Genomic DNA, 13,658 nt, shown 5'->3' with positions numbered 1-13,658 from the left:
CTGAAAGGATAAAGTAGCATTCCCTGAAATATTTCATTGGTATTCTTATTTATACTTCATCTTTTTCCAGAAAGGGTTTGAGATATCTCACTATTACACATATAATGAAATACAATTTTTTTTTAAGATTTTATTTACTTATTTGACAGACAGAGATCACAAGCAGGCAGAGAGGCAGGCAGAGAGAGAAGGGGAAAGCAGACAGAGAGAGAAAGGAAAAGCAGGCTCCCTGACGAGCAGAAAGTCCGATGCAGGGCTCGATCCCAGGACCCTGAGACCATGACCCGAGCCGAAGGCAGAGGCTTCAACCCACTGAGCCACCCAGGCACCCCAATACAATTTCTTTTTAAGTGAGGGAAGAAAACAATGAGAATAATGGAAAATAAGGAAAAAAGGCGAGACAAAGTCTGTGTACCTGTATTAGTAAACCAGTATTGTGTAAGTGCTATATGATGAACAATGACAAAATCTCAGTGGCATACAAGTTTTAACATCATTCTTGTTCAGTTTGTGAATCAGCCACAGAGCTCTTCAGATTTTGGTGTCTCTTATCTTCTTTCTGAGACCCAGGGCCAGTTGGTGCAAATTCTCCTTATTATGATGCCAGAAACTCAGGAAGGTAAATGGAGATGAACAATGTCTCTTAAGGCCTAGGTTCATAACTGTCTATTATCATTTCTATTTTCCATCTTGCATAAGTTCTTCTCATGGACAAACTCAGACAAAACTACAAGGAAAGGGATTCTGGGAAATGTAGTTCATGGCATCAGACATATATGGTGGTGATGGAGATGGTAATGATGGAGATGGTAGTGGTGGTGATGGTGATGATGGTAGTAATGCTGGTGATGGTGGTAGTGATGGTAGTGATAATGATGATGGTACTAATGGTGGTGGTAATGATGATGGTGATGGTGTTGGTGGTGATGATAGTAGTGATGGTGATGGTGGTGGTGATGATAGTAGTGATAGTGGTGGTGGTGATGGGAGTGATGGTGGTGGTGGTGATGTGATGGTGATGGTGGTGGTGATGGTGATGATGGTGATGGTGGTGGTGGTTATGGTGTTGATAGTAATGATTATGATGGTGGCAGTGATGCTAGTGGTGGTGGTGGTGATAGTAATGATGGTGATGGTGATGATGGTGGTGATGGTAATGGTGGTAGTGATGGTGGCAATGGTGTTGATGATGGTGATGGGGATGATGGTATATTCAAACTCCTTCTCTAATAATAGGGCTAAATGGACTCACAATTAACATCACTTTAGAGTATTTTTAATATTTGGAAAAGCCATGTCCCCTCCTAATACTTCCTTTTCAAAATATTTAAAATTCAAGGTCATCACTTCATTCTTCCAAATGAACTTTGATATTATTTTGACAAGTCTCTCAAAAAGTATTATAGAGATTTTGTTTGCAATAACTCAAATCATGTAAACTGGGAAATTCTGTCATACAAAATAGTTAGTCTTATCATCCAGGACACATTTGGTAACCAATTGTTATTGCACATTTCTTGGTAAGTGTAATAAAAATATTTGTGTTAATAATTATGATGTTTTCTAAGTGGGTATAGAAGATACAAAGACTTGACGTTTATTTATTACTTTCATTTTCACCCACTGAATCTACTGACAATGCTCGTGTTGTTTTGATTGATGATGATGAGGTGTTTATGTATATTCATATTGGCTGGCAATAATAATACTTTCATCTTCATATCAAGTACATATTCTTTATTTCTGTCCTGTGTTTGGAGCCTTCAAAATAAGACAGCAATATAATGGTGGTAATGGGAGTTCTCATTTCTCATTTTGCTTTGCCATTGTTTCTCCATTTATTCTTTGATTACACTTGGCAGACGTGTTTATTATCTCTGCAAATAAATCACTTCTCATTTTACTTACCAATTCTACCTCTTTTCCAGCTGATTAATTTCTGCTTTTATATATTCCATGTTCTTTCTAATTAATTGCCTGCCTTGAATGATTATTTATATATTTCTTTTCTTTTCCACTAGATAATGAAAGAATTTAGGGGTAAGAATCAGCCTCTCCAGGGGCACCTGGGTGGCTCAGTGGGTTAAGCCTCTGCCTTCGGTTCAGGTCATGATCTCGGGGTCCTGGGATTGAGCCCCGCATAGGGCTTTCTGCTCGGCAGGGAGCCTGCTTCTGCCTCTCTCTCTCTCTCTGCCTGCCTCTCTGCCTACTTGTGATCTCTCTCTCTGTCAAATAAATAATTAAAAAAAAGAAGAATCAGCCTCTCCAGCTCTGTCTAACCGTCTTAGTAGTGTCCTCAGTTTTATGATTGCCTAAACCATCTGAAATAATATTTGGTGCCTTACTCATTATTTGGGACTCATTTTATTTTATTTATAATATCCAAGTAATTGGGTTATTCTTTCTAAATGTTTACTATAAATTTTGAATTTTAGAAGATTGTGACAGCAAATAATTTTTCTTTGAGGGTAATTATAAAGTCAAATTTATATCACTTTTGTAATTGCTCCATGGACACCTGAAAATAAGTAGTCCCATCAGGGTGAGCGTGACCTTTGTCAAGTCTTACCATTATCATTGCAGTTGGTTGAGTGAGTAATGCTCCCAAATCCTAATCCCTGAAAACTGAGAACATTACTTAATACGACAAAAGAAATTTTGCAGATGCGATTAATAATCTCGAGATGGCGTGAGGGTCCTAGATTATCCAGATATGCTTTCACTGCAGTCACAAGTATCCTGATAAGAAGGTGGAGAGAGAGAGATCCAATATGGAAGAAGACAATGAGAGGACTCAAGGAAGCTGCCTTGCAGGCTTTGAAGAAGAAGAAAGGGGTCACCAGCCAAGGAATGTAGCCCCAGAGCAGGAGGAAGCAGGGAAACAGGGTTTCCTGCAGCCTCCAGAGGGAGTGGGCTCTGCCAACACCTTGGTTTCAGCCCAGTAAAACCAGTTACCGATTTTGAACTCCAGAACTGTCAAAGCATGAAGGTGTATTCTTTTAAACAGTCAGGTGGGTAGAAATTTGTTACCGCAGCCACAGGCAACAAATACAACTGCAAAGCCTTATCTCCCTTCCCGGGCTTTTGATCTGTCACAGGGTGCTGGGATTGATAATTCTCCCTAACAATTATATTTTTGATCTTGACTTCTAAAGTATAAATTTAGAAATGCCAATACTACATTTATCAGTGCATGAAGGCTAACGACCATTTTCAGTATTGTGACCTCTCACAGCAAAACATGACTCTTATTACAACTATAAGGCTTCTTGATCAATGTCTGTATTTTCTTGATATTGACATTATCACCCTCCCTCTCTGCATGTGTGAGCCTCTTCTCCATCTTTGCCCAGCCCCTTATTTTAAATGATAAAAGATCTCTCCTTCATGTCTGTCTCTTGTATTATGTAGTTCAATTTTTGCCTCCTGTCATTCAACTTAGCTTTGATATAATGGAATTTAAATTCTGACATTTATTATCATTACCCCAATGGTTGGTGCACGTCTCTCACCCGGCTTTGTTCTGCTTTCTTTCTGGTTTACGCTTTACTGTAGCTTTCTTTTTTCATTTTGTGTTATGTGCACTGCTTTAAAAACAAACAAACAAACAAACAACAACAACAAAAAAAACCTACACCAGTGGATTCTTTTAATTTTTTCCAGTATCTATTTAAACATAATCTTTTAATCATTTAAGTCAAGATCAAAGCCATGACTATGGCTCCTTCTTACACAAAACAAAATTTATTGTACTGTATCCTTTCCTGGGCCCTCAATTACTTCCTAGTCTTTGTTAAATTAATTTTACATTATACTCCTAGATTGATACATTATTATTGCTGTTTTTAGTAATTTACATTTAAAACATATGGGTTCTTCTCTTTGGGGGCCATCTTGACATAACTCATTTTTTTCATTCAACAAATAACTGTTAAGGACCTACAGTGAACAGGGCACTGAGCCAAGAACTGGGATAAAACCTTGGCTGGGACCTGCAGGCCGCTGCCCGGGGCTCATGGACCATTGCACACGGTGCTGTATAGCTGCCATGTTCAATGATAATTTGGGGGCCACCCTGAACTTGGTTTTGTTCTTCAGGACCACGCGTCCTCTCTAGGCCCATGCTCTTGGGTTTGTTCTTCCCTGGGAAGCACCCTTCCTTCTTCCACCTATTCTTTAGCTTTAATCCTCCTTATCCCTCTGGTTTCAGACTAGACATTCTCCAAGAAGCCAGCCCTTGACTACCCAAACCTGGACCAGGCCTCCCACTTAGGGTTTCCACAGAAGCCTACACTCGCCTCTTTGCCCAGCCCCTTATTTTAAATGATAAAAGATTTTTGCACAATGATAAAATGATAAATGATAAAAGCCTCACCACAGTGTCATGCTACCTGTCCTGACAGACCCCCTGTCCAGATAGTAGGTGCTTGCCTGTTCATTTCACTGTCTCTCTGGGCTGTGGGCTCCCCAGGGATGTGGACGTCCTTTCAGCTAGCGTTTTACTTATTCGCACAGTGCTTCGCACTCTGTGGCTATTCATTAAATGCCTATGAACTAACAGAGTGAAGAAAGCACTTTAAAAAAAAATTTTTTTTTTGATACTGATTGTTTTTCTGTTGGCTGGAATATAGCGCTAACAGGTTATTTCAGGAAGAGAACCTGAGTGGAGGTTTTGGATTCCACCGTACAACTGAGGATGACCTTGTACTGTAAGAACTTGACTGGGTACAAAAGTCTCTGCTCTTAGTTTTTTGGCCTCTTACAAGTGTACAAATTTTGGAGCATTGTCTTTGGACTTGGAGTGTTACAGAGAAAATGTCTGATGCCAGACTAATTTTTGTCTCTTTTTAAATAATCTTCCCCCATGTCCTCCTTCACCTAAATATAGAGAGATGGGGCGCCTGGGTGGCTCAGTTGGTTGAGCATCTTGGTTTTGGCTCAGGTCATGACCCCAGGGTCGTGAAACCGAGCCCTGCGTTGGGCTCAGCATGAAGTCTAATTGGGATTCTCTGTCTCTCTCCTTCTGCCTCTGTCCCTTCCCTCTCTAAAATAAATAAATACATCTTTAAAAAGATAAAAATAATTTAAATAAATATAGAGAGAAATTTTATTTTTCCTTAAAAAACAAAAAAAACCCAAAAAATCTCAATATGTGTATTGGTGGTCTGCTTTCTTTCATTTTGCCTGGCAAACGGTGCCTTCTTTCTCTCTGTGGATTAAATCCTTGTTTCATCCAGAGACATTTGCATCAATTACAACTTCTCCCAGAATTTGCCCCTGTCCCCAGGGCTTCAGGCACAGCCAATGAGACCATGAGCTATATCATCTTTACTCTTCTGCTTCCAGCCACATTCAAGATTAGAAGTTAAAGAAACAGAAATCATAAAAGTGGACAGGAATGGGAACATCACGGATGACCTCACAAAATAGTTTTCAGGTAGTGTGGGGGTGTCTGCTCTGTTTTCTGACTAATGTTGGATTCAAGCAAAGAGCAGGAATGAGAGTCAAGTCTTCCCCATCTTCTCCAGGACCTACCCTCCTGTTCTCATGCAGACAATAGACTGGGGGTAGCGCCCCCACTGTTGCTCCCGAATCGAACCCAATCCCTGTGAAATATGCACATAGTCACCCCAGACTCCAAGGTGAGCCTTCATTTTCAAAGCAGGGGAATGCTTTTATTTTTAAAATTAAAAAAATGAAGAGAACTCATCAGGCATAGGCAGCACTACATGAACTGTAAAACCTGCATCATCGTTTATCCTGGGGCATGAGGAAGCTGGAGACAGCTCTCAGATTCTGAGGCTGTGGAAGCACCAGGGGGAGACCTGACCCACACCACCCCCGAGTCAGCCTGGCACAGCCATGGAGAGCCTCACACCTGTCTTTCTGTCACTCCCCAGCCCCTCCCCAGCTACCTCCATCGTGGTCTCCATGTCTATTTGAATGGGTACTTCTCCTGGTCATTGCTTCTTTATCTCACAGCTTCTGCAGTCCAGAGTTAGGACGGGTTTTGATAGGGTATGGTAGTATTTGGTCTCTAGGGCCTGTACCCACATTCGGAGGACCCTGGAGCAGGTGTGCTGTGTCATCGAACACCCTGTAGGCAGAATGTAAGAGGGAAGCCATGTGGGAAAAGGCTGAACAAAGGGGTCACAGCACTGACCAGGGAGTCTTCAGGTGCTGATGCTGCCTCCAGATGCCCAGAGGGTTCTGTGAGCCAGGGCTGGGCCCAGAACCAGCGAGAGCCCAGGTGGCTGGGAGGAAATGTAGAGCACCATGAGCTACGTGTGCACAGGGAAGGGGGCAGACCTGCCTCTGGCCACAGCAAGATGCCCAACCATCCCGTCAAGGTCAGGTGCTTTCATGCATCCATAAGCCAAAAAGCTCAGGGCTCTAGTGCACTTGTGTCAGGGAGAAAGCAAAGACCCAGCTCCATGAGGACTCTTTGGGTGAGTAGGAAACGCGGACCTTAGTTCTCTGCATCTCGGCTTCTGGACAGCAGGACAGCCAGTCATTCATGAGCGGTGACACCTCCCTCATCCTGTCTGCAGCCCAGATCCCAGCACACAGCGTGATGATCCTGCCAAGTGGTTTGTCCATTCATGTGCAGGGCAAAGCCAGGGTGGGTTACGCATGAACTGCCTTGGTTCCTGTTTCTGGAAAGGAAAGAGAAGCAAGCCTGTGTCTTGTCCTGGGGTCACTAGAGGAGTAAGTATGATAACAAACAGAAGGCATACGATATGGAAAGTGCTCTTGAAAGCAGGGTGGCTCCCATCCCTTCTCTTTGCAACCCAGACTGAGCCCCCGCGAGCCCCCGGACCCCAGCTGAGGCCACCCGACTCTCAGCCCATCCAACAGCTTAACCACAGTTCAACTTCACCCTTCTCAACCTTTTGAACAGGAAATCCGACAGGAGAGAACGTTTAAATTGGCTCATGCAAAGAACAATATTTGCTCGGGGTTAGCTCCTACGTTATGAATTTTTAACCTCCCATAAATCAAACTAAAAACGGACAAAGGCTGAATTTCCGCTGCCGGTACCAAAATAGAAACAGCCTCTGTCTCTTAAACAATTCCGATTATGTTTCTGTAACCAAATCATGGTGAGATGAATAGCTGGCATACTTATCTTTAGGGTCCTAAAGTATAATGTAAAAGAAATGGAAATGGTCTAACTCCTCAGTGTTGACAAGGTGCCTCTGTCCATCTGCAAAGGCAACTGGAAGACCACACTGCGGGCAAAGGCCACCATGTGCCTGCAGCAGGGTTTTGCTTCTCTTGGCTCACTGCTTTTCCTCCATAGCTCTTGTCACCGGGTCCCCACCACTAAGTGATTAATAGAACCTCCCCCCAGGGGAATCAGCCTATAGCAAGGTTCTCAATGCCTTCCTTTGCTTAGAAGCCTTATACTGAAGAAAGATGGAATCTTGTAACTGCAGAGGACGATGTTTTCATTAAATAATGCTTTCCTTGATTTGACAAACACATCTAGAGCAACGTCTATGAGCCACAAACTTAGAAGACTATCAAAGCAACAAAGAAAAGCACAACTAAGGCATTTTTCTTCTCTCAGTGTGGTGGAAAAGGAAGATATGAAAGCACCTGATTTACAGTAAGGCAGAAAGAAGCCGGAGCCAGAGAGGGTGTCACAAGCAAACGTTCAAGACTTCCAGAGGCAGGAAGGACGTCAGCACACCAGGCAGAGCTGGAGGTGACCTTTCAAGAGTGATAAAGGTTTTAATAGGAAAAATCGAGCTGCAGAGGCCAAGGAAATTGTGGGTTGGCTGATGAGAAACAAGAGGGTGTGGGGTGGGAGTGTGTGATATGGAGCGCTTACAGAAGCAGCTTGGGCTCTGGATGCAAGTTGGAGGCTTACAAGAAGCTGGAGGCTTTTAAAGGCATTAAACGAGTGGGTTGGTAAGATGTCAGTGGTGTGAAGATTCATTCATTCATTTATTAGCTTTACAAATATTTAATGTAATCTTCGATGAGGGATAAAGCAGTGGATAACAGAACTGACCCCTGGCCCCTGGGACCTTACAGTCTTATAGGGTGACAAATAACCCATAAGTACATGTACAGTTACGAGCAGATGGGACACTAGGCGAGTCGGTATAGAGTAGTATCCAAGGACAGCAGGGAGCCCTAAATTATCCTGGGATGAAGAGGAAGGGAAGACATCGGGAAGACCTGACTTTCATGCTGGGTCCTTAGGGATTTGGGGAGTTGGGGATGAGGTCTGTGTTGGTGTAGGGCTGTGGCACTAGTTGGGAACATTCCGTGTACAGAAAGACTAGGCATGAAGAAAAGGTTGGATTTTTTAAAGAAATCAAAAGAAAAGTGAATGACATTCTTTGACTCTGGAGGGATGGCATCTGGTTGGTTTTATAAGGCATTCGGGATGATGTGTGAAGAGCGGATCTGAGAAGGACAAATTTGAAAGCTAGTGTCGTGGTCCAAAAGAGGTGTGTGGGCAGTGCTGGCAGACCAGCAATAAAAGAACAATTTGGGACTTACCTCCAAAGGTGGAACTGACAGCCCTCATTGATGGGAGGGGGGTTGGGAGCTAAAGAAAAAAATGTCAAGATTGACTCCATGTCCTACACTGAACCACCCAGAGGTAGGTGGTAACTCTTTCCCGGAAGGTGGAAAAGGCTAGAGTAATTTCAATGTTTAGGGAACAGGGGAAAAAGGTCAAAGAATTAGCCTGGGATTTGGAAAAGCCAAAAGCTTATGATGCATCAGGGGACAGTACAAGTAGATAATCCAAAATATGGGTCAGGAGCTGAAGAAAGAAAGGGATCATCTGGGAGGAGGGCAGCGAGGAGGGGGCAGCTGATTCGGGGCAATTTTCCATCTTTCCTTCCTGTGCGGGGCTCTGCCCCAGCTGGCTGTTCTAGGAAGCCCACAGGCTTCACCTGCTCCACTATCCCAAAGCTGTCCAAACATGTCACCCTTAGTCTGTGATCCTGGTTCCCCAGGACCCTCCCCTTCCCATAGTGGGTCCTAGAATTCTCCGAGAAGAAAACTAGCAAATTCTTGATCTCATGTCCCCTTGCAGTCAGTCCCTCTCCCCCAAACCTGGGGCCCCAGGCAACCGTGGACTTTCTTCCCATCACTGCAGCCAAGGTGTTGTCTCTTCTACTCCTCAATTCTTCGGATGTGATCTTGGTAATCTCAGATGCTTCCCGACTTGGCATTATGACAAGTTCCAGACTCACTCTGCATTGACCTTGAACCAGAATCCATACCCACGCTCTCCAAGGAGCCCTGGCTCCTTTCAGTGGGGAACGGTATTTAGAGACCCCAATCAGGGTTCCATGAGTACTAGTTAATGCTAGTGTAGTCATTGCCAAGTCTTTTCATAAAGCTAGGAAAACTTTAAAATATAAAGCCACGTTTTGATTCACACTACCAACTTCCAATCCAGATTCAGGATACAAACGTTTTACTCCAGCATGTTAACCCACCTGTATCTCTCCTATTTTCCCATCCTTGGCACTTCCAGTTTTCAGTGCCACGTACCATTCCTCATTTCCCTTATGCACACCGCAGCCCCAGAATAAGAATGGTCCTACCGTCACCAGAAATGTAATTCCGGGAACTGTTTAATATCTTTAGCGGTTCTTTCTGTCCTGACAGCATATCATAGTAGGGACATATAACCAAATTACTGTCACAATCACTTGGAATATTTTCTCTTTGTGTACTTATGAAAGCCAATACATAAATTACAGAATTTTTTTCATTTTCCTTTCTACTTCTGCGAATGGTTTTTTAAAAAAGATTTTATATATTCATTTGAGAGAGAGAGAGTGTGTGAGAAAGAGATCATGAGCGGGAGGGCAGAGGGAGAAGCAAGCTCCCCTCTGAGCAGGGAGCCGGATGTGGGGCTCTATGCTGCGACCTCAGGATGATGACCTGAGCCAAAAGCAGGCGCTCGACTGACTGAGCCACCCAGGCACACTAGGAATGGTTTTACCTGCGATTATGATTATCATTATTTTTTACAATTATGTAGAATGTTTCCATGATTCAAAAGTCCAACGACAAGATAGGGCCTAGTCGGAGAATTTTAGCTTCTCTACTTGTCACTTGGTTCCTCTACCCTGTCCCTTCCCTGCCCTTCCCTTCGAGGCGCCCTCTCTCTTTTAGTTTTGAGATTTAACACTTCCGTGGTTTCTGCACGCACGTGTGCGCACCCTTACGGTGCCTTTTCATGGATGTACGGGTGCGTACGGTGCACGCAATTCTCTTCCTCTTTCAAATCTGCTGGCGACACTAGCCCCTCACAGCCAGGAGACACCTTCTCTCCTACAGCCCGTACAGCTGCATGACCTGGATACACCGTTGATTGAGCTTGTCACCTGGTCATGGACTCGGCGGTTCCTAGCTTCTTTCCGTTAGGAAAAGGGGCGCCGTAAATCATCTTGCTCATCTGTGTTTTTCTACGTCTGCTAGCAGCACGGATTTGTTGACAGCATTCCAGGCCTTGCAGACAGAGCCGCGGGGAATAACCCAAGTCCTTGCCCTCTGGGAGCTGCCATTCCACTGGGAAAGAGGACCCACAAATCACTAGAGAAGCTACCGAGCGATGGTAAAGGCCGTGAGGGAAAGTAGGCCGGGCGAGAGGGGGTAGCGGGTGGTGCGGCCTGGGCGGCTCCTAGTGTCTCCGTCACCAGAGATAAGGCCTCGCAGACACCATCGAAGGTCAGCAGAAACCTGGGAGGGTGGGGGGCGGTGGGCAAAGGTGCGCCTGGGGAAGGGCACTCTGGAAGAGGAAAATGGAAAGCAAAAGCAAAGCAAAGAGCACCTGGGAGAGAAGGAGCACAGGCCGGGGCGGGTGGGACACGGGGAGGGTGAACACGGAGGCGATGAGGTCAGGAACATGCTGTGGACAGACCACAAGGCCCGTGGGAGGGCGACATGTAATCCAGAATGCAAGACCACTGACACACAGACACAAGGACCATGACACCATAGCCACGTGCTTTGCCCACAACGTGGCCCCCTGGCCAGTCCCCCAGTGCCTTTTGTGCCACTGGCCCTGCCCGGTCAGCAGGCCCCATGGGAACCCTAGAGGACATGCTGCAGCAGCTGGCCATGACCTCAGGCCTCTGGTGGCGTCCCTCAGCTGCCCCCAGAGCGGTCTGCCTCACTCTGCATTCAGCCTTGCCTTCCACTCCCAAAGAATCTCCCGTTGGCTTGCCGACCTGGTTCACACCTCGGATTCCTTTGAGTCATGAAAAGTAATTACCCAGCGACGCCACCTGCTATAACCCTGGGTCAGAAACAGCCGCCTGATGCCCTCCCAGGCCCCAGGCCCTGCTCTGGTTGTCTCCACGAGATTCTGCTACTGCTCACTGTCACGGGACACCAGTGGGAGTGACTTGCTGCCACTCAGTTAAGAATTCTTTAAGGAGGAACGCCTGGATGGCTCTGTTGGTGAAGCTTCTGCCTTCGGTTCAGGTCGTGATCCCAGGGTCCTGGGATCGAGTCTCCCATCAGGCTCCCAGCTCCGTGGAGAACCTGCTTCCCCCTCTGCCTCTGCGGGTCCCCGTGCTTGTGCTCTCTCCCCGCTTTCTCTCTTTTTGTCCAATAAGTAAGTAAAGTCATTAAAAAAAAAAAAAAAAGGAGTGGGGAGGAGCCAAGGTGCGGGAGAAGTTGACATAAAGCAGAGGTGGATATCAGTGGGTTCTCTGATCTTTGAACCCTCTTGCCCTCAGTTCCTCCTTTTTTTTTTTTAAGATTTTATTTATTTATTTCACGGAGAGAGATCACAAGTAGGCAGAGAGGCAGGCAGAGAGAGAGAGAGGGAGCCAGGCTCCCCGCTGAGCAGAGAGCCCGATGCGGGACTCGATCCCAGGACCCTGAGATCATGACCTGAGCTGAAGGCTCAACCCACTGGGCCCCCCAGGTGCCCCTCAGTTCCTCCTTTAAAGGGATGAGGATAAGCCTGGCACCCATAACTAGGATGAACACATGGGTTCAGTGTCAGCGGTTAATATGCGTCAAGTACACAGAGGGTCACAGTGTGTGCACAGGAGGCGGACGGTAGCAAGTTGCTTGTACCGTTATCACCATCTTCAGCACACTTAAGAAAGCTAGCAAATTACTTCTGAGTCTCGAGTCTCGTGAAAGCTGGGAAGCTCTGTCAGGGTCCGATGGTGTCATTGTCCCCTCCTAGGGCCACGAGGAAAACGACCCAACAACTCAGAGAGCTGGTCAGGAGGTTTGGGAAGCATGAAGGAAGAGAAAGAAGGAAGCAGGGGGGTGGCAGTAACAGATTCCTCTGTGGAAGAGAGCCCCAGGGGGCAAGTGAGCGGCATTGACAGGCTCAAGAAGTTTTGTAGCAGGAGGGAGAGATGGGGTGTAGTCGGAGGGTGAGCTGGGGCAAGGGTAAGATCTGTGGGCATCTCCCTCAAGGCCCCTTGGGGAAGTAAACCGTGACAGGGCTTCCAAACAGTGTAAGTGCAGAGCTGGGGGAGAGGGGAAGGCCCCAGAGGGGATGGTGACTCTGCAGTCCTGTGGGCCGTCACTGCCATCCGAGGCCAGAGCCCCTCAACTGGGCTCTCAGGAGGGAGCTTGGTAGAAGGACCTCATAGGAGCTGAGCAGACCAGGGAGACTGAGCAGATGTGGGGTTGAGCAGAGGTGAAGGGATTGAGGAGGGGGGTGGGGCTGAGTAGGGTAGGAGGGTCTGAGCAGGTTGAGGCAGAGGGAGCCGAGCAGGGTTTGGGGTTGCTGAGCAGGGAGATGGGGGGCTGAAAGGTTGGTGGCATCACCCCTTCTCCTTATTCCCTCTAATCTCCCTCCAGGGCTGCTGTGTGGCCAAACTTGACCCACAGTCAGCGGGGGCAGGGGGCCAGGCAGAGATCCCTGGGACGGGGAGCAGGTGGGGGGTCTTCGGGTCAGGACCCATGGGGGCGCCAACTTTAGGGAGCCGTGGGTGTGCTGGGGCCAGCTGGGGCAGGCGAGGAGCAGGGACCTGGATGGACATGGACGTGGGGAAGGGAATGCAGGAGGTCGAAATGAGGTGTGGCCACAGAGGTGGGGAAGGAGAAGGGATATTACGGTCACGTGCAGGTGAAGAGACTTCAAGTCACATGCTCCGGTAGGTAGAGCCAAGCTCAAGGGGCCAAAGTGAGGGGCACAGAGCAGGTGCCCTGCGCGGCCAGAAATGCCTCTGCGAGACTCAGTGGGGCCCCGCGGGGACATGGCGGCAAGTACAGCCAGAGAAGGGGACACCGGCCCGCACTTGGAGTCCACCCACATGAGCCCACCAGGAACTCACTTCTTGGCTCAAGAAACTGAAGCCAGAGAACAAGGCTCACACAGCCCAAAGGGACAGGATCAGGACTGGGGTCAGACAATGCCAAGGACCATGTTCCTTCTGTCTGCACTTTGACCCTTATGGCAGGAAGTGAAGGTGTGAGAAAGGGGGACTCTGCTAAGACCCTGGTAGACGGATCCCCCACCAGAGACCTCCCACCACCTGCACCCAAGCTCAGCTTCCACCTGGCCCCACTTCCTGGCCACCTGCCCCTGCTCCTGCCCCCAGCCAGCCAGCACATCCAGATGCACACTCACAGCGCTCTCACACACTCACTCACACCCACCCCCACACTCAGATTTCTTTGTGTGCACACTCACATGTGTC

General features: G+C 47.0%; 1 long non-coding RNA gene across 1 annotated transcript in view; it reads right to left on the bottom strand.

The window, feature by feature from the left end:
* Window positions 1-13,658, bottom strand: part of LOC123387997 — a 96,594-nt gene that overhangs the window by 7,928 nt on the left and 75,008 nt on the right. Inside the window, exon 2 of the long non-coding RNA XR_006602525.1 lies at window positions 6,469-6,656. This is a non-coding gene — a long non-coding RNA (uncharacterized LOC123387997). The remainder of the gene's footprint in view (window positions 1-6,468; window positions 6,657-13,658) is intronic.

The sequence above is a fragment of the Mustela putorius genome, unplaced genomic scaffold (genome assembly GCF_011764305.1).
Source record: "Mustela putorius furo isolate JIRA1106 unplaced genomic scaffold, ASM1176430v1.1 tig00003869_pilon_pilon_pilon, whole genome shotgun sequence".
NCBI lineage: Eukaryota > Metazoa > Chordata > Mammalia > Carnivora > Mustelidae > Mustela > Mustela putorius.
The sequence above is the reverse complement of the archived record's forward strand: the minus strand, read 5'-3'. Positions and strand labels throughout refer to the sequence as shown.